We start from the raw sequence: 24,826 nt of genomic DNA on the forward strand, positions 1-24,826 counted from the left end.
CCCATAGAGTTAGTTCTTCCATGTTTGAATGTGGAGGAGGGATAGCTACATGAGAAAATGGGTCCTGGTTCTGACCACTCATGACAAAAGCTAATGCCTATGCATCCTTTCGAGGTGATTTAGGTTTCCTTAGGACTTCGATTGATTCCATCCTATCCTCCTCCTCTGTGGTGAATTGTTGCTTCTTGTTTCTTATTACTTCCTTCCTCAGCCACTTTGGGATATTTTCCAATGTAGATTTACCTTTTGAGGATGCAGGAGTCTACTCTGCTATGCCCTTTCCCTTATCTCCCCTTTCTAGAGTCCTCTTCTTTTGTATGAGATCTATACCAAGAGTCTCTATGTTTGTAGAGTTCATAGTCCTTACCTTAGTGTCTTGAGAAGTTTGCTGAGGTTGTTTACTTATCTATCTTTCTTCTAAAACTTCCTTGATAGATTCTTGTTGTGGCTCTTCCTCTTGCCCTACATGAACCTATTCTTCTTTGATACTTGGAGGTAGAGGAGTAGTTGATCCCTTGTCTACAAAAAATGCGACTTGCACCAGGGATGATGGAGCTACCTCAGATCCTTGTGGCTTGGGTGACAACTGATTCCAATCCTCCTATTGAGGTTGATTGGTTGGAGTATCTCTTATCTTATCCCTAACCAATTTAGTACCCATGGGCATAAAATCAAAATCAGACATCTGAAAGACATTAGTGCCCTCTACAACCTGCTCATCTATCCAATGTTGTATTTCATTTTCTGATGTTGTAGTTTGAATGAATGGGTTGCTCAAGGATAGATGGTGGTGTGATTGTAGAGCTTGTTCTCCTTTCTGACTTTTTAGCTCTTGTCAGATGAGTCCTCCAATTTAAAGGTATATTGTCCTCTTCATCCTCATCATCTTCTTCTTCCAGTTCTTCTAGAATAGGCTCAGGGAATGATGGAAAAGGAATCACTTTCCTAATGGCCCTTTATCTCCTCTTTACTAAAGTCTTGATTTTTCTCTTCTTAGGTGCAGAGGGGGAGGCTTGTACTTCTTGTGAAGGCACTTCTTGTATTTCAACCTTAGCTTCTCCTTGGCCTTGTTCAACTAAAGACACTTGAGGATCATCTTGAGCTTGTATAGCTTCCACATTCTATGGCCCTTGTATATTTTCTTCTCCCTACTATGGAGGTGCTTGAGTCACTTCTTCTTCTAGCTTGATTTATTGAGGAGAAGTCCTTTTCCTCTTTCCTTTATCTTTACCTTTCTGAGTGCTATAATACCCAATTGGTCTATCAAGTTGGTGTACTGTCTTAGGTCTCACTAGCAACTAGGTGATAAATGTAGGCACTATGACCTTAGCTCCTTGACCTTTAGCTAGATAGGCTTGAGCATTGTTTGGACTCAAAATTGAAGCCCTGATTTTGAGTACCATCCAAAAAATAAAGCCCTATAAGTGCTTTTTGTTGCATTTGTACCCGATTGTCCATTTGAGGCCTAAGAGGTGTTTAATGTTTCTAACAGCTTGCATTCAGTATGTCCATGCATCCCATGAAGATAAATTTTCATTTTGTGAAGTTTTGTTTTGAGCAATATCCAAATCTACATTTTTGCCTATGTCAAATAGTGACAGGAGGCCTTGTTTGCAATTGAATATCTCACACCTAGTTATGTTTCATGACTCGTCACTTTGGTAGTGTTTAGTATACATACTAGAGAACCTATGTTTCATATTTTGAGTCATTTCAATATGTTTTGACTAGGTTTTGAATCCCTCAAAGTTGGTCATTTATTGTTGTCATGCTGATGTTAAGACATCAGAATTCTAGGAGGTCCTGTTTGACTTGTTATAAATTTGACCTTGTTGATTGAAATAATAAAATTTCTTTTGCACTACATTCTAGAGGTTATAGACTTTCTATGTTTCAATTTTGAGCTTATGAAGAGTTTGTTGATCAATTTTCAAATGCAATTCCAAATGCAATTTATAAAATTTTGTTGGTGTCATAAAGTGTAGATTGATTAGTAACCCTGTTTGAGATGTCATAACTCTGAATTTTTTATAGATGAGATTGAATGGATTGTACTATTGTGCTCTACTCTAAAAATTCTTTAAGTATCTTAGTTTTCAAATCTTGATGAATCTATTTGCACACTTTCCCAAGTCCATTCTATTTGCAAAAAGTATTTTTTTCTACCATTGTTTCTAGTTTGCAAACTTGAGTAGCTCACTTTGACCATTTGCCAAATGCGTCTAGGCATTTGTCACAAGCCCTAATTTCAAATTCATACTCTCTCATGATAGTAAACCAATGCCTCATTTTTCATGTGCCCAAGTGTCAGTCTACCCTATTTTTGAAGCCAGATTTGAATGTGTTTTATGGTTTTCTAACATGTTTGCTTGCAGACAATTCTGAGAAGACAACTTTGATGGTCAATATCTTTTGACTCTAAAATCGTCATGAGACAAGATTTGGCAGGCTACAAGAATGTGGAACAGAGAATTAGTGTGTGTGATTTTAAAGCCTAGTTAGGTGTTTGGGTAAAGTTTTTTAAGCCAGTTAAAGGACCTCTTGACATGAAGTTGACAGTTTGTAGACAGATGAAAAAATGAGTTTCAAAGTTATTTCCAGTGGTTGAATTTGTTTCAAATTAGTGTCAAGTGACTAATGGATTAATTTGATAGTTTAGGCATTTGAATTTGAAGTTTTTTTTTAGTCGAACCCACTTTGGGGGCTCGGCTAAATTTATTAGATGACTAAGACATCAGAGATTGAAAATGATCAGCATAGGTGATTATAGTAATTATAACAATTAAATGTTTCCAAATTGATATCTCACCATTGGAGATCAAAAGGTTCCAAAGCTGATTTTAGTTTAGTCAAGTGCCCATTCAAAAAATGTTTGATCAATTTTGGTCTAAAATTATGGGTTTTAATTGGCATTACTATCAGAGCATTCATTGTCTTAATTCTCTTTATGTTGTTAATATGGCTCACTACTTGGAGACAATCAAGGAGAATGCTAGAAAAGATACCCATAACCTAGATCCCATTAGTCTCAAAGGAGATCAAGGAAGTAAAAGTTGATAGGAAATGGGCTAACAATTTTCCCATGGTAGATGGTCCCCTCCTTACTATTCAGGGAAAGTCTTGTGAAAGAGATTTAGATAAAGCTTTGATGCGTGCAAGGATCAAGAGTTCTAACATAGAGAAAATTAGTCCAGGGGGTTCTATGGTTGAAAAAAAAGGTAGAAACCCATAGTCAGGAGATGATGGGAGCTCAGGGACACATTCTATTTATAGAGACTCTTCATCTTATGCAATGAGTACATCCCCATTAATGAGTGGCCTACTTGAAGTGTCATATCTTGGATGGGGTAATTGGTTCACTCTAAGGGACCTTGAGATTGCCATAGATTATTTTGTAAAGGAAAATATATTGGGTGAATGTGGGTATGGAATTGTTTATAAGGGTCAACCTACAAATGGAACCACAGTTGCAGTTAAGAATCTTTTCAATAATTTAGGCCAAGCCAAGAAAGATTTCAAGGTGGAAGTAGAGGCCATTGGTCATGTGTGATATAAAACTCTTGTCAAACTGCTTGGATATTGTGTAGAAGTAACTCAAAGGATCTTGGTATATGAGTATGTTAACAATGGAAACTTGGAGCAATGGCTTCATGGAACTTTGAGGTAGTAAGGCATTCTAACTTGGGAGGCACGCATGAAGATTATCTTTGGAACTGCAAAAGGGTTGGCATATTTGCATGAGGCACTAGAGTTGTAGGTTTTAAGAGCAAAGCAAATGTCAAAGAAAACACCTGCTACCATTTGAACAAGACTTGTGAATGGAGAGAAGAGGAGCTTCCACAGTGGCAGAGATTGCAGACCACAAAGGAGCCGCAACATGAAAGAAAAAGTCACAGCATGTAGGAAGAGTCCAAAGTAGCAAGTAAAAGACATCATTAAAGGAAATTGAGAGAGCTGTGACAAGCAGGAACCATGTGTGGGAGCAGTGTAAAGCCCAAGTAGACTATGAGTTACAAGGCTAAGCGAGTTGTAGGCAATGGTTCCTTTGGAATTGTTTCAGGTAAAGCGCTTAGAGACTAGCGAGATGGTAGCCATCAAAAGGGTCCTGCAGGATACATGATATAGAAACCACAAATTACAAACAATGCATTATATGGATCATCCCAATTATGTAACTTAAAAGAACAACTTTTATTCTTCTTCTAAGAATGATGAAGTCTACCTCAATCTGGTACTTCAGTATGTACCAAAAATAGTCTGTCACATTTCAAAACACTATGCCAGAAGGTCACAAAGGTAATGTGCCATGTTTACTAGGCATCTACCCAAATATAAAATGGAATAAAAAATGTAAAACTCGCATATCCCTTTATGCCACATTCATTGGGCAGTTGTTTTTCTATTTGTTTAAATATAAATGTGCAATAATGCGTAGTGTCTTAAGAGACACAACTTTTAAAGCCTTAGATAGCTCGCGCGAGGCCAATGGTCGGCCAGAGGAAGGAAGAATTTTGACCAAACACACCAAAAAAGATGCTGATGTTAGCAACAACATGGGATCCCAACTGAACCATGAAATGACAAGTGGTAGTTAACTAGACTTGATAGAGTAACATGATGGTGACATGTGGCAAATCAGACGGTTGTCACCATGTCACCAAGGAAAGATGCTTGAATGATAACCATGCAACATGGTGACCAACTGATGTGGCAATGATGTGGTGTGATGATTGGATGCTAAGGTGGCCAAAAATGATATGTGTCACATGGTCGCTATGTCAAGATGATGTGGCACAATGTTGACTCATCATGTGACATGGCAACTAGTGACATGACGTGATGATTTGGTTGCAACGTGGTAGAATTGCAAATAAATAAGGTGGTGACATATGGCACATAGGTAGCAAGTTTAGGTGACTATGCAGGAATTAGCCAATCCAATTATTACATGTATCAAAAGGCCGGTCAAACTAGTTTGACCTAGATGGAGAAAAGGAGGGAAAACTCAAGGGGGCATAAAAATCAATTTTTTTAATATTTCCTCTCAAAATTACGTGTAGAGAAGTTTTAAATAAAGTTTTAATTAATCCTATAGTTTAAATTTAGGAAAAGTCAAAATATATGCCCAAATATAGTTTCGGAGCCTTGAGAGGAGTTGGATTTTCAAATTATGATCCTGGTAGTTTCTGGTAAGTCCATATAGGAGTATAATATATTGCTGTAATTAGGAGAGAATGAAATTTCCATTTTTGGAGTTTGTTTTTGCATAGGATTCCACTAGTTCTAGTTATGAGAGGATTTTTCTTAGGTACCTAATTTTCAGTTTAATTTAGTTGAGGTAGTTCAAATCTGATTCCCAGTGAAATGGTGAACTAAGTGAATGTAAAAGGCAATAAAATACAATTATGGATGAGTTTTGTTACCTAAAAATTAGTTGAATCAAGGCATTATCATCATCTCATGATGCTTTTTAGGCTTTTTAATAACAGAAGGGTTTTTCATCATTGAGGAAAAGATATTTCAGGTTTGTTACAAAATAATGATAAAAACCAAATAAGATTTCATAGGTAGAAAGATGAGAGATGTTCTACAACAACAAAGGATGGAGATTCAAGTGGACAAATGTCATTTTGAGATCAGATCCGAGATTCCATTCTTCTCCTATATCTTTCTCTTTCTCATCCATTGAAAGGGTTGGCAATTTTCAGTATGATACCACATTTTGTTTGAAGTTTATCTGTGAAACCACATTGTTGGATCTAGAGTTGTGATTTCACAATATTATTTAGTATATTTCTCTTGTATAAACAACAATAGTGAAGATAATATAGCTAGTTATGATCTATTTAATGGTTTTGTGAGTTGTTTTACATGCATCTAAATGTATAGTTTCAAAGAAATGAATACAAATGAGAATGAATCTCTTTAGTTTCATTTTGATTCTCATCTCCTATCTCTATAATCTACAATCTTATGTGGCTTAGGGACAAATAATTGAGACCCATTTGCATCCCCTTAAGTTTGTATGTCTGATATATTTTGTTGTTGGAAAAAAGGGCCAAGTAAATGCTTAATGTGTTTGACAAGGTTGCTCATTATTTTGAGAATGATACTTCATGAGAATGAGGTCTTTATGAACACTGATGTCTGAATCACAAGGTTATAGGACATATATGATATTGTGATGTACGAAATATGTCATTAGTATCACAGATTTATGCATTTAATTTGTGGAATTGTCCAATAGATAAAGCACTGATCAGCTATAGGATCAACTTGTTCTTATTGCTACATATTTGGGGTTTTTCTAAAATCAACATCATTAATCAAATATCTTTTTCTTTAATATTGAAGAACTAAAAAGGATTCCCTCACTTAACTTATCAAGTCCTTAGGTCATGTCATTAGATATTTAATTTTTGATATCTTTGTATAAGTGCTAGAAGATTAAGGGTTTTATTTGATCTGTTTAGATTTAGTGTATGCTTTTGACAACTGGTACCATATGAAGAATCTGAGGTACACTCACCTAGGTTTTGTAGAGCCTGAAGTAGAAGGGTCAAGCCTTATAGTTGGCTTGGTGTCTGAAAGGGTATGTTGAAGATGGGAATTAGTTGCCCCTAGATGTATCTTGTTCTCATCAAAGTAATTTGGAACCGTGTTGTTTCAAAACACCAAAAAAATGGTGACTCTACTAGGGAAGTATTGAATCTAAAAGAGGGATTCAATACAATCGAAAGAAAAGCATGTGCAAAGTGTAATGCCCTGCTCGAAGATCCTTGGAACAAGGATTCTATACAAGCCAAGAATTTTTTTTTTTACAAGTATGAATGCACATGTCAACATCATATAGGGATCACACAGATCACAACGAAAGACTTCACCAACAATCTGAGCAACCAACGAATCTCCAAATGCCACTACTAAACTAACATACACAAACAAAAGCCAACAATGGCCATGCACATGATGAGGGTTCAAAGAAATTACCACTCATCAACAAAACACCAAGCTGGGGCAAATGCATAATCCTAGAATCTTTATCTTATCTCGAAGAGGTCTGAAAACTATCTCAAAAGATTCGTCGCATATATTAAAATATGTCTTAAGTATAAGTTGACGTATACTTAAGCGATATATTTTAAACCCCATGGAAAGACTATTTTGAACTAGAAAGGTGTGAAATTCAAATGGATGTCCAAAACCAACTTTCAATCCTTCCTCAGCCATGCCTAACTGCCCACTATTTCTCACATGAGAAAGTGCACTGGTCTCGAGTTTTGCATGAGAACTTGCATTCTCACATGAGGAAGTACATTCTTGCGTGAGGAACTACCTTTCCACGTGAGAAACACATTAGCGTGACAACAAAACAAGACTAAAAAGCATAAAAACATGAAAACCTCCACACCGGGGAATACTAGATCCACATAAGTCAAGGAATGCACACTCAAGTGCATAAAAAACAAGAGGAACATCTAACCATCTAAACCAAAGTAGTAAAGAACATACTAAATGCAACATTGCAGTGAACAGGAGTAACATCGCAATGTACAGAAATAATATTGCAATAATTGAACAACCAAACTAAGTACATGATTCCTCCCAACCATCAATAACATCATAAGACCATAGTGCATCCTAGCCATCCCCCACGCGTAACATCCCAAGCCACCGATCCAATCGTTGGTACTATTGTAATAGGGATGTCACTACTAAACATGCTACAATATAAGCATAAGGAAATCTAACATGCCAGTAGTAAAGCATAAGATAATCCTACAGAGTAGAGAACATCACCTATCACATGCTAATCATCATAATAAGGAAATCTAACATGCTAAGCCAATGAGCAATAGATAATCCAATACAATAATTCATATCTTCTAGTCATATGCTAATCATAATATGGGAATGCATTAAATAAACTAACATCATCTAAACATGATATCCAAGCATTCCAATGAAAGCATAAATCACAAGAAAGCATACTCTGGAACCCAAAGTATCAAGTGAAAACATCCAGCAACAGTCACACTAGGACAAGACTATCTCTGTACACTGGTCCCTAGTAGTGGTGAAGGTTGCTATGCCTCCCAACCACGTGACACCCATAGGTCCACACCTGCTATGCTGATGGAGATAAAGATCCAACCAAAAACATACAAAAGAACAACATCCATGGCTAACACTCACGCCAGACAGTATGATGGTTGTAAACAAGAACCTAAGACAATGCAAGGAGTATAGGTCCTAGTCAGACACTCAATAGGCTACTACGTAGGGGCTGACATTATGGAGAGTCACTTGGCATCGACAAGCCCAAGCTCATATCATGTGGATATAGCACCCCTCAATGGAGAATGGCTCGGCATAGCATTTTATTATCTTAAGTTTTATTGCCACTCACACATTTTATTTAGTTATCACTTAATCAAAGCTCCTCTTTACCATACCCATGGCGTCATGATCATCAGGCTACGAGATAGAAGCCCCCTCCATATGCTACCCTACCCTACCCATGCTCATCTTACAACAAGTGCCCGAGGGCATGCATATTCCCAACCAAACCCTAATGATCATAACTTTGGGAAGTACCATGGAAGATCAGGCCGCGTAAGTCACCTAAAAAATGTACGTACACATACTCGTGTGTGGCCCACCACCATCACAAAGATCATAACATAAGGACAGGATGAGAACACAATGCAAATAAAACACCCAACTGAAAGCAACTCGAGAGGACAAATTCTACACGAATCCCAAAGCCAAAAAAAATCATACATCATGAAAACACTCAATTGGTCTCAATCTGGGAGTATGGATTTTGCACAAATCACAATGATGCAACAAGACCAAAAATCATGAACTCACTCAACTGGCCTCAATCTGGGAGTATGGATTCTACATGAATCCTAGTATCCACGAAACAATAACAAGGGTACAAAAGAAACCATAACAACAGGTATAAAAATCTCTCAACCGAACACAACATCAGGAGTACAGATGTGACACACATCCCAATGCAACATAAAATTGCGAAAAAGGTCTAACTGATATCCAAATGGATAATCCAAGTCCACAACCCAACTCGTGCAAAGAAAACTTAAGAAAATAAGGTGGCATGCAAAACGAGGTAAAAACCTCAAAATTTTGGAAAAACTTTGAAATTAAAACCCATTTGGCCTTTGGGTACAAAAACTCCAAAAATTCAAAAATAATCAAGTTCGAACACCGTATGCAAAAATGGCCAGCATAACGGCGTAAAACCCCAAACCCTCATCTCGAAAAATAAGGAAATGTTTGTACCCGCCAAACTGGGTAGAACTAGCATATAGAAATGGAGGGAAACACTAGTTCACAACCTCCAAACAAATGGCTACCAAAAATAGAAGTAGAAATAGAGCATAAACCATAAAATAGGAAAGCCCTAACTCACAGCCAAAAGGGAAAAATGGGAATCTAAAACATAAAATAAAAAGCCCACAAAAGTAGTTGAAAATTGCGGCAATCCAAGGTTTCCTCGAGCTGGATCCAACGAGCTCAACCTCACGACGATCCCATGTTCGTAGCTCCCATAATAAACAAAATAGTAAATCCTCATGAAGAGGATTTTGGGTTTTACTATCCAACTTTCTAATTCAAAAATGAGAAGTGAGGAATTAAATTCCTTTTTGGATATTTATTCACTTTTCAAGTGAACAATCGATTAGGGCAAATAACTAGCCAACCTAGTAAAACCCTGAATCGACCCAAAGAAAAATAGGCTATTCTTATAAATAGGAATTCATCTATGGAAAAGCTACTAGAAATTAAAATGAATCAATTAAAAAATCCAAAAACCCAAAAACACATAAATTCCTTAACAACTTTCACGACAATGTGAAACTCTAAATGCACAGACACACTCACTGGTCTAATCACATAATGCAAATGACTTCAGATTTAATAATCACCGAAAGGTTTAATTAAATAATTAAAATAAGGATACATTGACCATACATGGATGACATTGGTAAAATATGAATGGCTGAATCACTAACTCCATGTGCCACTAACAGGGATATAAATCATGCACACTAAACAACACGATCAAGTGCAATTGCATATAACAACATAGTCGAAGCAATAAATGCATTAAATCACCTAATTTAACCATTTATTTAATTATATTAAAACAATATATTTACATCACTCACATTCACATAAAGCATACTAACGTAGGAATGAAGTAAATAACCATAGCATTAAATCCATCACCTAACATAATTAGTGATATGCCAAATACCGGATAACCAAATATCATCATAAAAACACACTATCATCTCACAATGGTATCATCGTGTAAATATGATCAAATCAACAATATAGCAGTCTAAAATCTATGATACTAAAATCAAAGTATAATATCTAACCCTTAGGCCCTCTTAAATGTAAACCATAACATAAGTAACAAATATCTCTGAAATCAAAATATAACAAGGTAAATGTCCGCATCATATAACCAAATAATCCAACATGGACAATCCATTTCTAATCATTTAAGAATTTAATAAATATTGTTTAAACAACATAAAAAGGCACTTAAAACACATAAGAAAACATAGTCATAAACATGACTAGCCACTCCTACAGGAACCTAGTCCAGTGTAGCATGGTAATAGTACACAGTGCAATCTTTGCACACATCTCAGGGTAATCACGAAACAACCTCATGATACCACATCGTTCCTGGTAACCACTAGCCCAAACCTCAATGAACCAAAAATCACATCATAATCTTAGAAGTCAGTCAAAGCATAATTAAAGCAACTAAAACAGAAACATAAATAAAATCACCTCAATAGTGTAGACCACTCATGGTCCCAATCATGATCCATCACAACCAAAAGATCAACAAGGTTGCATCCATCGGGATGGCTTACACAAGTCAAATGGGAGAGGAACTACACAAAGTCTGCTACAGTAGTAAGGTTATGAAGTGTTTTCCATTTCTTTGCTGAAGATTCATGTCTCCCAGTAAGGTTTTATCCATTTGTAGTATTAGCTATGAGGTTGAGTGTAAATTGTTTTGTTAAGAGTGTTCATCTTCAATCAATTTAGCAAGATTTTGTTTTCAAAGTGTTGTTGTAAAATCAAAGTCAAGAAAGAACAAAAGGCTTTGTTCTCTTTTTCAAGTTTGTAAATCTACAAGAGTGGTTTGATGATTTGCTTTCCTACAGCTAAAGGTTGGGTTTAGATTTGTCAAGTGAAAAATTATGTTTTATTTCTCACAAAGTGTGAGTGGCAACTCTAAATATCTGTACTAGTTTGTTCCTAGTTGATTTCATTGTAATATTTTGAAGGAATTTCAGTTGTATGGGTAGATCTAAAGCTTTTGATAGTTTCTTGAAAAGGACTGCATCTTCTATTATAAGAAATAGAAGTGTTAAAAAGTAAATCGCAATAGTGATTTCTTTATCCTCTTGCAAGGAGGTGGTGACTTTACAAAGTTTTATCAATCGTGTGAAGGATTTTTAGTATGCACTCGTGTCAAATCAGTAAATCAAAGTCTTACATCAACACTTGAGGTATTTTGATTTTCATGTTTCTCTTTCATGGAAATCAAGTGTAAATATGGTTGCCTCTATTAAGTGGTTTTCAGCACTAGAATTAATCCTATAGTTTAAACTTTAGGAAAAGTCAAAATATATGCCCAAATACAATTTCAAAGCCTTTATAGGAGCTCGATTTTCAAATTAAGATCCTAGAAGTTTCTGGTAAGTCCATATAGGAGTATTATATATTGCCAAAATTAGGAGAGAACAAAATTTCCATTTTTGGAGTTTTTTTTTGCATAGGATTCCACTAGTTCTAGTTATGAGAGGATTTGTCTTAGGTACCCAATTTTCAGTTTGGTTTAGTTGAGGTGGTTTGGATCTGATTCCCAATGAAATGGTGAACTAAGTGAATGTAAAAGGCAGTAAAATACAATTATGGATGAGTTTTTTTACCTCCAAATCAGTTGAATCAAGGCATTATCAGTATCTCATGATGCTTTTCAGGTTTTTTAATAACAGAAGGGTTTTTCATCATTGAGGAAAAGATATTTTGGGTTTGTTACAAAATAATGATAAAAACCAAATAAGATTTCATAGGTAGAAAGATAAGAGATGTTCTACAAAAAAAAAAGATGGAGATTCAAGTGGAAAAATGTCATTTTGAGATCAGATCTAGGATTACATTCTTCTTCTATATCTTTCTCTTTCTCATCCATTGAAAGGGTTGGCAATTTTCAATGTGATATTACATTTTATTTCCAGTTTGTTTGTGAAACCACATTGTTGGGTCTAGAGTTGTGATTCCACCATATTATTTAGTATATTTCTCTTGTATGAACAACAATAGTGAAGATAATATAGCTAGTTCTGACCTATTTAGTGGTATTGTGAGTTGTTTTGCATGCATCTAAATGTATAGTTTCAAAGAAATGAATACAAATGAGCATGAATCTCTTTAGTTTTATTCTAATTCTCATCTCCTATCTCTGTAATCTACAATCTTATGTGGTTTAGGGACAAATAACTAAGACCCATTTGCATCCCCTTAAGGTTGTATGTCTGATATATTTTGTTGTTGGAACAAAGGGCCAAGCAAATGCTTGATGTATTTGATAGGGTTGCTCATTATTTTGAGAATGATACTTCATGAGAATGAGGTCTTTATGAATACTGATGTCTAAAACACAAGGTTATAGGACATATCTGATATTGTGATGTATGGAATATATCATTAGTATCATAGATGTATGTATTTAATTTGTGGAATTGTCCAATAGATAAGGCATCGATCAGCCACATGATCAACTTGTTCTTATTGCTACATATTTGGAGTTTTACTGAAATCAACATCATTAATCAAATATCTTTCCATTTAATATTGAAGAATTGAAAAGGATGCCCTCACTTAACTTATCAAGTCCTTGGGTCATGTCATTAGATATTTAATGTTTGAGATCTTTGTATAAGTGCTAGAAGATTAAGGGTTTTATTTTCTTTCTTTATATTTAGTGTATTCTTTTGACAACTAGTACCATATGAAGAATTTGAGGTACACTTGCCTAGGTTTTGTAGAGCTTGAAGTAGAAAGGTCAAGCCTTATAGTTGGCTTGGTGTCTGAAAGGGTATGTTGAATATGGGAAGTAGTTGCCCCTAAATGTATCTTGTTCTAATCGGGGTAATTTGGAACCATGTTGTTTCAAAACACCAACAAAATGGAAACTCTACTAACTAAGTATTGAATCTAAAAGAGAGATTTAATACAATTGAAAGAAAGGCATGTGCAAAGTTTGCTACAGCAGTAAGGTTATGAAATGTTTTCCATTTCTTTGCTGAAGATTCATGTCTCCCAATAAGGTTTTATCCATTTGTAGCAGTAGTTGTGAGGTTCAGTGTAAATTGTGTTGTTAAGAGTGTTAATCTTCAATCAATTTAGAAAGATTTTGTTTTCAAAGTGTTGTTGTAAAATTAGAGTCAAAAAAGAACAAAAGGCTTTGTTCTCTTTTTCAAGTTTGTAAATCTACAAGAGTGGTTTGATGATTTGCTTTCCTACAGCTAAAGGCCAGGTTTAGATTTGTCAAGTGACAAATTATGTTTTATTTCTCACAAAGTGTGAGTGGTGACTCTAAATCTCTATACCAGTTTGTTCCTAGTTGATTTCATTTTAATATTTTGAAGGAGTTTCAATTGTATGGGTAGATTTGAAGCTTTTGATAGTTTCTTGAAAAGGACTACATCTTCTGTTATAAGAAATAGAAGTGTTAAAAAGTAAATCACAATAGTGATTTCTTTATCCTCTTGTAAGGAGGTGGTGACTTTACAAAGTTTTATCAATGGTGTGAAGGATTTTCAATATGCACCCGTGTCAAATCAGCAAATCAAGTTCTTGCATCAACACTTGAGGTATTTTGATTTTCATGTTTCTCTTTCATGGAAATCAAGTGTAAACATGGTTGCCTCTATTCAGTGGTTTTCAGCAGTAGAAGGAAGAGGTAGAAATTTTATTTTTAAGATGGAGTTAGATCTTAGATTTAAGATTAGTTTGCCAAGTTTTGAAAGTTTAGAGATTGTGGTTAACAACATTGCTATGTTGAATAAAATGATATACAATAAGATTATCAATATCATAAGAATTGAAGTAGGAAGTACTCAAGGTTTAAATGTCAAACAATGTTATCTAAAGCTTAAATCAGTAATCAACAAGATTACTTTTCATTCTAAACCTAAGGAATCTTCCCTACCTAAAGTTTTCCTTGATTTTCTAATGCTAGATTTAGTTAATTGGTCGGCACCTATAAGACTACAAAATTTATTGCAAGTTGAAAGATTCATTAAGGAGATGGAAATTGATACTTATAAAGTTCATGTTATATCTTCTTCTAATAATAATAAGTGTGTTAAAAATCAAGGTAGCAATGAATGTAATGAATCCATAGAGAAAGATAATTTGTCTTCCAAATGTGACGAGGTGGATTCAAATGCAAATGAATTAGGTAATTGCAATCAGCATGAGGAAGACATATATGAAAGTGAAAATAAACTTTTTTATAGTGAATATGAAGTTGAGGATTTATATAATAGCAATGGAGGTAGTTCCTGCCATGATATGAATGAATGTTGTAATGATGTTGATATCCCAGATTGTTATACTAATGATTTTATTGTTGTAAGTTCTTCATGTTATCTAAATGATAATCATAGTCGAGAGAAGATTTGTGAGGCAGTCTTCTTGAGCCCTAATAAAATTTAGCTTTTTTGGCTCATGATTTTGAAAAGCATGTAAGTGTTTCTAAGGATGCCCTCACTTAGCTTATCAAGTCCTTAGGTCATGTCATTAGCTATTTCATGTCTGAGATCTTTGTATAAGTGCTAGAAGATTAAGGGTTTTATCTGCTTTGATTAGATTTAGTGTATGCTTTTGACAATTGGTATCATATGAAGAATCTGAGCTACACCTACCTAGGTTTTGTAGAGCCTAAAGTACAAGAAGTGTCTAGCCTTATACTTGGCCCAGTGTCTAAAATGGTATGTTGAAGATGGGAAGAAGCTGCCCCTAGATGTATCTTGTCCTCATCGAGGTAATTTGGAACCATGTTGTTTCAAAACACCAACAAGCATGAAAGACTATTGTTTGAGGAATTGGATCAAGTTTGAAAGGTCTCTTGATCCAATCCTTTGTCAATTTTATGAAGTGCCTCACCCTATGATTAATGTCCAAGTTCTCTTCTTTGTCAATCTCAACATTCATAATAGGTCTATCACCAATCTTGTCCCTATTGAACAATGGATTGAGCAGATCCTCTATATCTTGTTTTACAATCTTCAATGGGATTCATCTTTAAAGCCCTTTCTGCCATATATGAAGTCATCCTACAATAATCCCTTATGCAGATATCATAGTCATCCACCATGTTCATCCAATGATCCTCAATCGCATCCTCATGTTGAAATGTCTTACTAGCTAAATGTTGCACCCTTCCAATGTTATCAAAAGAGAATTATATTATTCTAAGGGAGATTGATCTCATTCACACTCAAAAGATGGAATGTCTTATCTCCAATCCACACTAAACAGTCCTATTGCAATAGGCCATACCCATGTTGCCTTCTGTTGTCTCCTTACTCTATCGTATGTAGACAAGAGTTATTGAGTGATCTCCAAGAGTATAATTTTGTCACTTGGACATCTTGGGAGCTTCTTAGGATTGATAATTGTACTCACTACCCTCAAATATGTGAATGTTTGATATTGGATGTAATAGGCTCCAACCTTTGAAATCTTTGGAGCTACCTCTTCTAAGATCCTCTTTGCATAATCTCCTTCGATGAATCAGATTATTGTGAATATGAAAGCATCATTTACAATCCTATATTCCTTTCTTTTCTCTAAAAGCCTCTTCTTTACTAGCTAAGGATATACAATGTAGGGCCATGCATTTGCATCCTACATGCTACCCTTCTTATAGAGCCCTAGATAGTCTGTCACCCTTGTGGCTAATAAGTACACCAAGTATGATGTCATGCAAAATTTTCTATTATTCTTCACCATCACTAGTTGCTCACCCAAGTTCTTTCTAAGAATAGAAGATTAATCAATTGGCATCTCTTCTATTTTGATCATCTCAATAAAATGCACCATAAAAATGTCCAGGTGTCTAGTTGCTAGCAAACCCATAACTCTACTCAAGAGAATGATTGAATATCTAACATCCTCCTTCATATAGCCTCTTTTCATATCCACTTTTCTTGTTTTCCACCCTAGAAGAGTCTTCTCAATGAGGTATGAAGATTAGATGATCTTAGAAGCTTTATCAATATGTTCCCTGTACCATCTCTCTGCTTGTTGATAGATTAATCTAATGAATTGATCTACCCACGTGAGATGGAACACCTTCTCAATGTTCTTGGGTTGAAGATCCAAGATGATCTCTCCAATAATGCTCTTGACAACTCTTTCCTTAGGAACATAATTCTCTATGAGTGTCATGATTAACTCTGAGGATTGTACTGACACTGGATGTGATGTTGCACTAACAAGCCCTGATTGGATCAATGCAAAAATCATTGGAGACCTTTTTGTTGGTTTGTTACACAATGTCAAGAATGCACCCAAATTAGTGTGACCTAGTTTAGTGTCTTGGATCTTTGAATGATCATCTTGAAATCATAATTTGGTTAGAACACCTTAAAACTTGAATACTATGGGCTTTAGAACCATCTTTGCTGCAAGGGAAGATGATGAAGACACTATTTGATATGCACAAAAAGAAAATTCATTAACCCATAGTCAAAGTAAAGATGATCACATCAAACCCTAAAACTGACTTAGACAAAACCTAGAACCCTAATCTACCTTTCAACATCTGAAAAACTAGTTTTATCCCTTTTTGCAAAAAAGGGCACACCTGCTCACTTGAGAGGTGTTCTTGGTGTGCCTTTCACTTTACTTAAGTTTTAAAAGATAGGGTGTGTAGTAGTGCACCTAATGAGGTGCACAGGAGTGCACCTAATTAGGTGTGCTACTGTGCACCATAAAAGAATGTTAATTCAATTTTTTTAGTTGTTAAGTCTTTTTCTTAGGGTTTATTGCAAAAGGAATTGCACATTAGTGCACTTGGGTAGGTGCGTTGATGCACACCCCTTTTGATGTTTTGTTCCTTGTTCTATGTGAGTGCATGTGGGAAAGAGGGGTGATGCACACCTTAACAACTATGAAATTAAAAGCAAAGATGGGAGAAATGAATTTTGGAGGGGAGGGGGGTTTTTGGGTTATATAGACCCAAGCCTAATGAAGTTAAGTGGGGGGTGCACAACTGTGCGGGTGCACTACTCTTCTATTGCGCTATTGCACACCTAGTTTTTTTGAGTGCTTTATGTGTTTTTTGGTACATTGGTGCACCTAGGTAGGTGCACTATAATTTGATTCTTGAACCAAGACCCAGATGAAGTCAAAAAACACTAGACAAACCCTAAAAGAGACTCAAACCCTACACTAGGGTTCTAGAAAGTCAAAAAAAAAAAGTGGGGGGTCCCCATTTCTAGGAAAAATGGGGTGTACATTGTGAAACCAAAATAGTTACCAACAACATCAAGGCCTTGTTGCTAAAAATGCATAGGACTAACTCAAAATAGGCACACAATGATTTCCCTAATATCATGTGTGTGTCTAGAAGGATTTAGATTAGGAATGATGTTGGGGAAACCATAGACAAATAATATTTTCATAGTACACCATGAAACCATGAATGATAACATGTTTGGATATACAAGGTTCACATCTAGCTTACTCTTAGGCCAAAAAAAGGAAACAGGCAAAAGATTGATCAAGACCTCTCTCTTATATTTTCTCATTCAGACTACACCATGATATAAAAGATCATGGTGAACTTGAGGAGAGAAAAACCAAATTGCTTAGAAAATATAATCAAGATTGAAATTCAATATTGAAGGAAAGAGTAAATAAATTAAATTTAACCTTTTTCCAAAGAGATCGATAGGATTAGAGACAGATGGACCAAGGTCGGATATGAGGAAGGATGCATCCTATAAGGACATCTTGGTATAATTTGAAACTATGGTTGAATATAAAACTAAAATGATTAGGACAACACTTTGATGACATAGGATATCACATAAGGACTTTTTGAAGTGCATAGTTGGGAGAACTAAAGATCCTAATTAGACACAAACTAACACAAAGACTAGGATATATAAAATGAGGCCAGCTAACAACCAAATTGCAAGGGGATATGTACAAATAATAGAAAAAGTTATTTACATGGACTAATATATGGAATCTCAGTATGAAAAGATAGGGGAACTTGATATAGAACAACCAAAAAGCTTAGGATAAGAAGATGGTGAAACCTCATTGATACAGTACAAAGTTCTGATTTCTTTTTAAGGTCAATAAATTGAGATAGTATTGAATTTGTCTCTATTGTATGAAGTTGGAACACCATCGAAAACATGGATAGATGGATGAGTGGGTGTTGTGTGTATTAGGGATGGGATTTTGATAGATAATGGGTGGGTCTATACACATGGCTCCTATTGCTAGGTTTTCACCAAGGCACCTATTCATGGTGTTTGAATTACCAAGTTTTCACCATTGGATGCTTGCTTCTCTTTACTATTTTCTTTCCTTTTTAATTTTTTTTTTTTTGTTATCATTAGGTGCCTAATTTAATAGGGTTTCTTTCATCATTATGATGATTTATTTAGGAGTTTTTATGATATTCTTGTATTTTTTTAAGGACTAATAGGGCTCTTTTAGTGGCTTGGGCATGGAACTTATTGACATGAATGATGTTTGTGGGATCATTAAAAGGTTTTCCTTCTACAATTAATAACTGATATGCTCCCAAGAAAAAAGATGGTGTCATAACTAAGGGACCTAACCAAATGGGCTCATACTTTCCCTTCTTCTCTTTATCTTCTTGGACCTTCAAGCGCCATGTCACCCACTTGGAAGGAGTGTGATAAACCTTTTGCTGAAGTTCCATTTGAGTATGCTTTCATAAACCACCAAGTAATCATAGGCTTGTTTCCTTGTCTCATCAAGTAGATAAGGTTGGGTGAGTCAAGCTACATGGTAATCCTCCTCAAATATTTCACCTTGCAAAGATATGTGAAGGGAAGCGGTTTCAACATAAATTGGTAATATTGCTTTGACACCAGAGACCATGGAATAGGGGGTTACACCCATGGAAATTCAATATGAGGTGTGATAGACCCATAGGGTGGGGTTGATTTGCAGGTGCCAATCACATCCAAACTTATTAACAACCTTCTTAAGGATTTTGAGAAAAGAGTTTTATTGAATTCGTCAACTTGAACATTACCTTGTGGAAGGTATAGACTAGAAAAGTTTTGGTGGATGTGGAGGGAGGAGCACAAATCTTTGATGTTTAGATTCTTGAAGTTACCTATATGGTCTATGAAGATTTTAGTATGGATACTAATGCAAAAAATGATGTGGTATAGGATGAATTTAGAGACTTAAACTCCCATAGCATTGATGAGTAGAGCTTCTTCATCCCACTTGATGAAATAATTTATTGTTGTGATAATCTATTTGTATTATTATGAGAGCATGGTGTGATAACCCAAATAAGAACAAAACCCCACCATTAGAAATACCATAGTGGTGTAGTGGGATGTAGTTATTCTATATGAGCACATATCATAATCTCATTTTGTTGGCAAGGTTAACATTTCTTGACAAATTCACAGGAACCATACTCCAACGTGGGCTAATAATATCCAACTCTTAAGATTTACCTAGCTAGGACTATGCCACTTGTGTGGGAACCAAAAGTCCATCATGTACTTCTCATAGGGCCATCATAACCTCATTCAAGTATAAATAGCTAGAAAGAGTATTATGATAACCTCAGTGATGAAAGGTGTTGGCTACAATAGTGTAGTGGGATGATCAGAAAATTAGGTTATGGCATTGGGTTTATATAAGATGGGGGAATATGATACCATCTTTTAGGTAAGCATAAATATCATAGTACCATAGGGATTATAGACTAACCAAGATGTATACCCATGTTGACTCATCATTCTCATATGTAGGTATCTGTAATTTATTGACCAAAAACTCATACTATAAGGTTTCTTAGGGAATTTATTGGAGTAGATTGATATTTCTCATTGCATCTAGTACCATATTCTGCAACCATGACACTTGTGTGAACTATATTTTCTTGAAATTCTCTTTAATTTCATCCACCATTTCTTTGTATGGTATTAAATTACCATCCTTTGTTTGATATGCATCTATGTTTTGTTTAATGATTAGTTGGGAATCACCAAATACTTGTAACTATATGATGTTATATTATATTTTGGTTCTTAATCCTTTAATAAGGGCCTCATATTATTATATGTTGTTGGTGCAATGGAAACCTAACTTGAAGGATTTAGTTTTGTAATCACCTTGAGGTTTGACCAACAATATACCTTCTCTAGAGTTGTAAGAAGTGTAGGAACCATCAAACTACATTTTGCATGGAGACTATTCTTCTTCCATACAAAAATTCTCATCAGAAAACTCCATGAGTAGTGGATAGGCATCCACTAAGTGTGCTTCCACAACCTGATCTATAATGACATGTATTTTAGCTTCTTTTTTATCAATAGATTGGTTATAAAACTTGCTAAACACCATGTCCCATTTAGCTAGTCATCCTATGAGCATCTTGTGTGAGAGCATATACTTTAGTGGACCTATTTTTGAAATGAGCTTCACAATGTTACTGAGCATATAATGGTAAAGTTTCTATATGGAAAAAACCATTGCCAAACATTCTTTTTCTATGAGATAACAATTAAGCTCATAGCTAACAAGGGTACAACTAATATAGTATATGGCTCTTTCCTTTCAATCATCATCGTGTTGAGCTAAGAGTGCCCCTAGTGTCATTGGAGTATTTGATATGTATAGGATCAAAGGTCTTCCTATGATTGGTGGACCTAAGATCGATGAGTTGAATAGATATTAGTTGATCTTTTCAAAACTATATTGATAGATATAATCCCATTTGAAGAACTGATCCTTTTTTAGCAGGTGAGTGAAAAAATGACTTTTTTTACAAGTTGTGAGATGAATGTTTGGACTGATTGTAGTTTTCCCTAGAGGCTACATAATTATCTTAGTATTATAAAAGGTGGTATTTTCATAATAGCCTTGACCTTCTATGGGTTGATCTTGATGCATCTCCTTGACATAATCAATCATATAAGTTTACCCAACATGACGCCAAACCATGCTTTTTTGGATTCATTTTGAGGTAGTACTTGCCAAGATGATCAAAATTCTTTTATAGTTTCATAAAATGATCAAGTCAATGAACTGATTTGTCCAAGATGTCATCCACATAATGTTCAAGGGTTTTATGGATTAAGTAAAGGAATATGGCTATCATGGCTCTCTGATAAGTTACCCCTATGTTATTTCAACCAAAAGGCATTATGTTGCAGTAGAAGGAAATCTAAGGAGTGGTGAATTTTGTCTTATGTTAATCTTCTTCTATGATGTGAATTTCATTGTATCCTAAAAAAATTCCATTAGAGACAACATGTCATGTTTGGTAATGGCATCCATTATCATGATGATGTTTTCTAGCAAAAAGTCATCCTTGGGACATGTCTTTGTGTAGATCCCTATAATTTTTGCAAATTTGAATGTCTCGGGATGGTTTTGTGACTAACATGTATTTAGAATCCAATCTAAGTAGTCAATGGATATGATAATTTGGCATGAAAAAATTTCTCTAGATTTTCCTTGACTAGTAATGCAACCTTGGGATGCATCTTTCTCAATTTTTATTTGACTAGTTTTTCTTTTGGATCTACCGCAAGATGATGCACAAATTTTGTGTCCAGGCATGTCCTAATATGACCATGCAAATTTTCCAATGTTTTCTTTGAGGGGTTTAACAAGGGATTCCTCTTCTACTTTTGATAGAGATGCTTCAATGTGAGTGATCACGGGGATCTCTTTTGTGCCTACATTGATAGACTTAGCTTCCTTGATCAATATGGATGATATATTTGGTCTATAATCCTATAGGGGAAGGAAGAAATCACCATCTTCAAGCACCTTGGGGAGGTTTTCACCTTTGGATATATCATTTGTTTTCTTTTCCTTTTTAGTTTGGTTTGATGGTGCTCCAAAATATTTTTCATCAGGGGACCCTTTTGTCTTTTATTCTTATTTTTAGTTTTAGGTTCACTTTTGTGACTAGAGATTTATTCTTCCTTGAAGTACCTCTTTGGGTCTAGTTTGTGGACATATGAATATGGTGCTTTACCTTTTTTTTTGGGTTATCGGCTCCCATGAATCTTGGAAGCATGTCCTCATTAGGAACTCATCGATGTGTAGCATGCTTGGTTGGTACCAATCTATGACATCTATATGGACAAGGGGAAGGTCAATGAGATTTATGGATATTTCATGGAGTATAGAATCTTCTAGGAAAAATTCATCAAGGTTATCACTATAAGATCTCTTTTTAATCTCTTTGTGGATGTCTTCAACTTCCAAGATTTCATTATGGATGTTTAGGAAAGTGTCAATATTCTCACTAGTGTCCCTAGTTGCGAGGAATCCAAAATTGAGGCCTTGGAATTGGTGTTGAGCATATGCCTCTATGGGATTTTCAGATTCCTATGTCTTCATGGCCTAAGTTACCTCCTTGCTAATCTCATTTCTTAGCAACAAGTTTGTATGATATGGGATGTTTTTTTTGAAGTAATCAGGAAACTCTTCATCCTTGGGGGGAGGGTCTCTATAAAACTAGGTATTGATGTTAGGGGTCATCTCCTTTCTATTTAAAATTATGTTAGAGAAAAATGTGGATGAACCAAATTTTTTTTTTGTGTGGTTTTTTAGCCTTCCTTAGACCTTGGTGTGACATGCACCCTTGTTTGTGTTCATTGAGGGGAAAGGCTCCAACGAAAAATGTATCTGAGAGGTTTTATTCACCACAGCCTTGATGGTAGATAGGGTGGATGCAAGAATGGTGCATGGATCATGGCAATTGCCTAAATAGTTGGTGATAAAAGTTCCATTTTAATTTTGTGGAAATGATTATTATGGGGATAGGATGCTTCCAATATATGGAAGTATGAGAAGGGTTCAAGATCAACACAAATGGTGACCTTAGTTCCCTAATGTGTAAATTTGATGTACTGGTGGCAAGTGGATATAACGATATTCATTGAATGAATCCAAGGTAATTTGGGGATAATGTTGAAGGGAAGGTTAAGACCAACCACATGGCATATGGTTTCTTAAGTGGAAAGGCCCACTCTGATCAGAAGCAAGATCATGCCTTTTGATGTTCATTATAGGTTTTCATATGCCTTGATGGTAATGATGTCAACCTCAATGTCCCTTGCTTGTTATGAATTTTAAGGTTCATTGGTTTAGGTTTGACCCATTATCTATCATGAACCATATGATTGAAAATTCTATGACCATAACAGTGATGTAAAGTGGAAGGTTAGAGTCAGGTTCTATGTTAGGTATGTCAAAAGGTTTAAATGATAGTATGGAGGATTATGATGTGTGAATTGATGGGGTTGGGAGGATGATTTTCCCACCACTTGAATGGAAGTTTGTAGATATTTTGATTGTGATTATAGGACATAATGCTATTAAATTTGAGGGATGTATTACTTCTAATGTTGGGGGTTTTTCATGTATGCCTATGAGAAGTAGTTATGGGAGGGTTGTGCAAAGAAGTGCAATTATTATTGGGCATTTTACACATACTACACTAGGGTATTGATGGGTGGTTACTGTTGTTGCGGATGATATGGATGTGCACTTTTTTTAGAGATCATGGCTTGTCCAATTTAAGATGTATGTGCCACAACATTTTATGGGATGGTGGTGTTGTCACTAGATTGTAGGAAGTAGTTTATGTAAGGGGTTATCCCCATTTATTATTGTTGCAAAAATGGAATGATTTAACTACTTGTTAGTGATGACATGGTCAATAATTTAGTGATAGGTTGTAATGAAATTGTAGGTGGTGGTGGTGGTAGTTTAATGGTTGTGCCTAAAATGTTAATTGTGGTTGAGTGGGCATAGCTAGGGTTAGAATTAGAATATTGAGGGAATGCTTTTTTGTTTATGGCATACATCATAGATCAAGTGGAAAAGGGGTGGTCATGCCTAGTGTTGTGTTAAATGGATTAGTGGTAGAGATGGATGAAGTAGTGGATTGGTTACTTGCCCTATTGGTGGCATCCTTGTGGTGTATTGCAGTGTTGACTGCAAGTTATACTAAATAGGAAAAAAGCACCACTAGTAGGAAAGGTGTAGTATGTGGAGGATTTCTACTATGAGGAACTATGAGAAGTTGTTTAGGATATGACATATCCTATAATTTTCAATGGGTAGATGTGATAGTTTGTGTGAGGGATACTCATTGTGACATGGTGGATTGTTGTGATGGTGTCGACCAATGATTGTACGATAGATGGTTGTTTATTTGGGGGATGGGGTCACTTACTTGGGTGGATCCTATGGGAAGGTTCACTTTCTATTGCACCATCAAATAATAGAGATCATTTAGGATATAGAGAGGATGAGTAGGATCTAATTGTGATGGCACCCCAAGTACTGGTTGTGTAGGATCTATTGTGGGTGTTGGTGTTCTTCCAAAAATAACGTGGCCCAATATTTTCTCTTTAAAAATTCACTATGATGGTATCCCTATTCATGTTTATAATAGCATTAACAAATATTGAATTTATAGGATGATTCA

At 35.5% G+C, this 24,826-nt stretch overlaps 2 pseudogenes; both read left to right on the forward strand.

Moving 5' to 3' along the window:
- The window catches only part of LOC149530781 (putative receptor-like protein kinase At2g42960 pseudogene), a 51,928-nt pseudogene extending 48,171 nt beyond the window's left edge, over window positions 1-3,757 (forward strand).
- Window positions 3,758-4,036: 279 nt separating this feature from the next.
- Window positions 4,037-24,826, forward strand: part of LOC149530782 (COP9 signalosome complex subunit 5 pseudogene) — a 34,671-nt pseudogene continuing 13,881 nt past the window's right edge.

Source organism: Cupressus sempervirens, chromosome 11, assembly GCF_028749045.1.
Source record: "Cupressus sempervirens isolate cs-2001-9-10 chromosome 11, ASM2874904v1, whole genome shotgun sequence".
Lineage (NCBI taxonomy): Eukaryota > Viridiplantae > Streptophyta > Pinopsida > Cupressales > Cupressaceae > Cupressus > Cupressus sempervirens.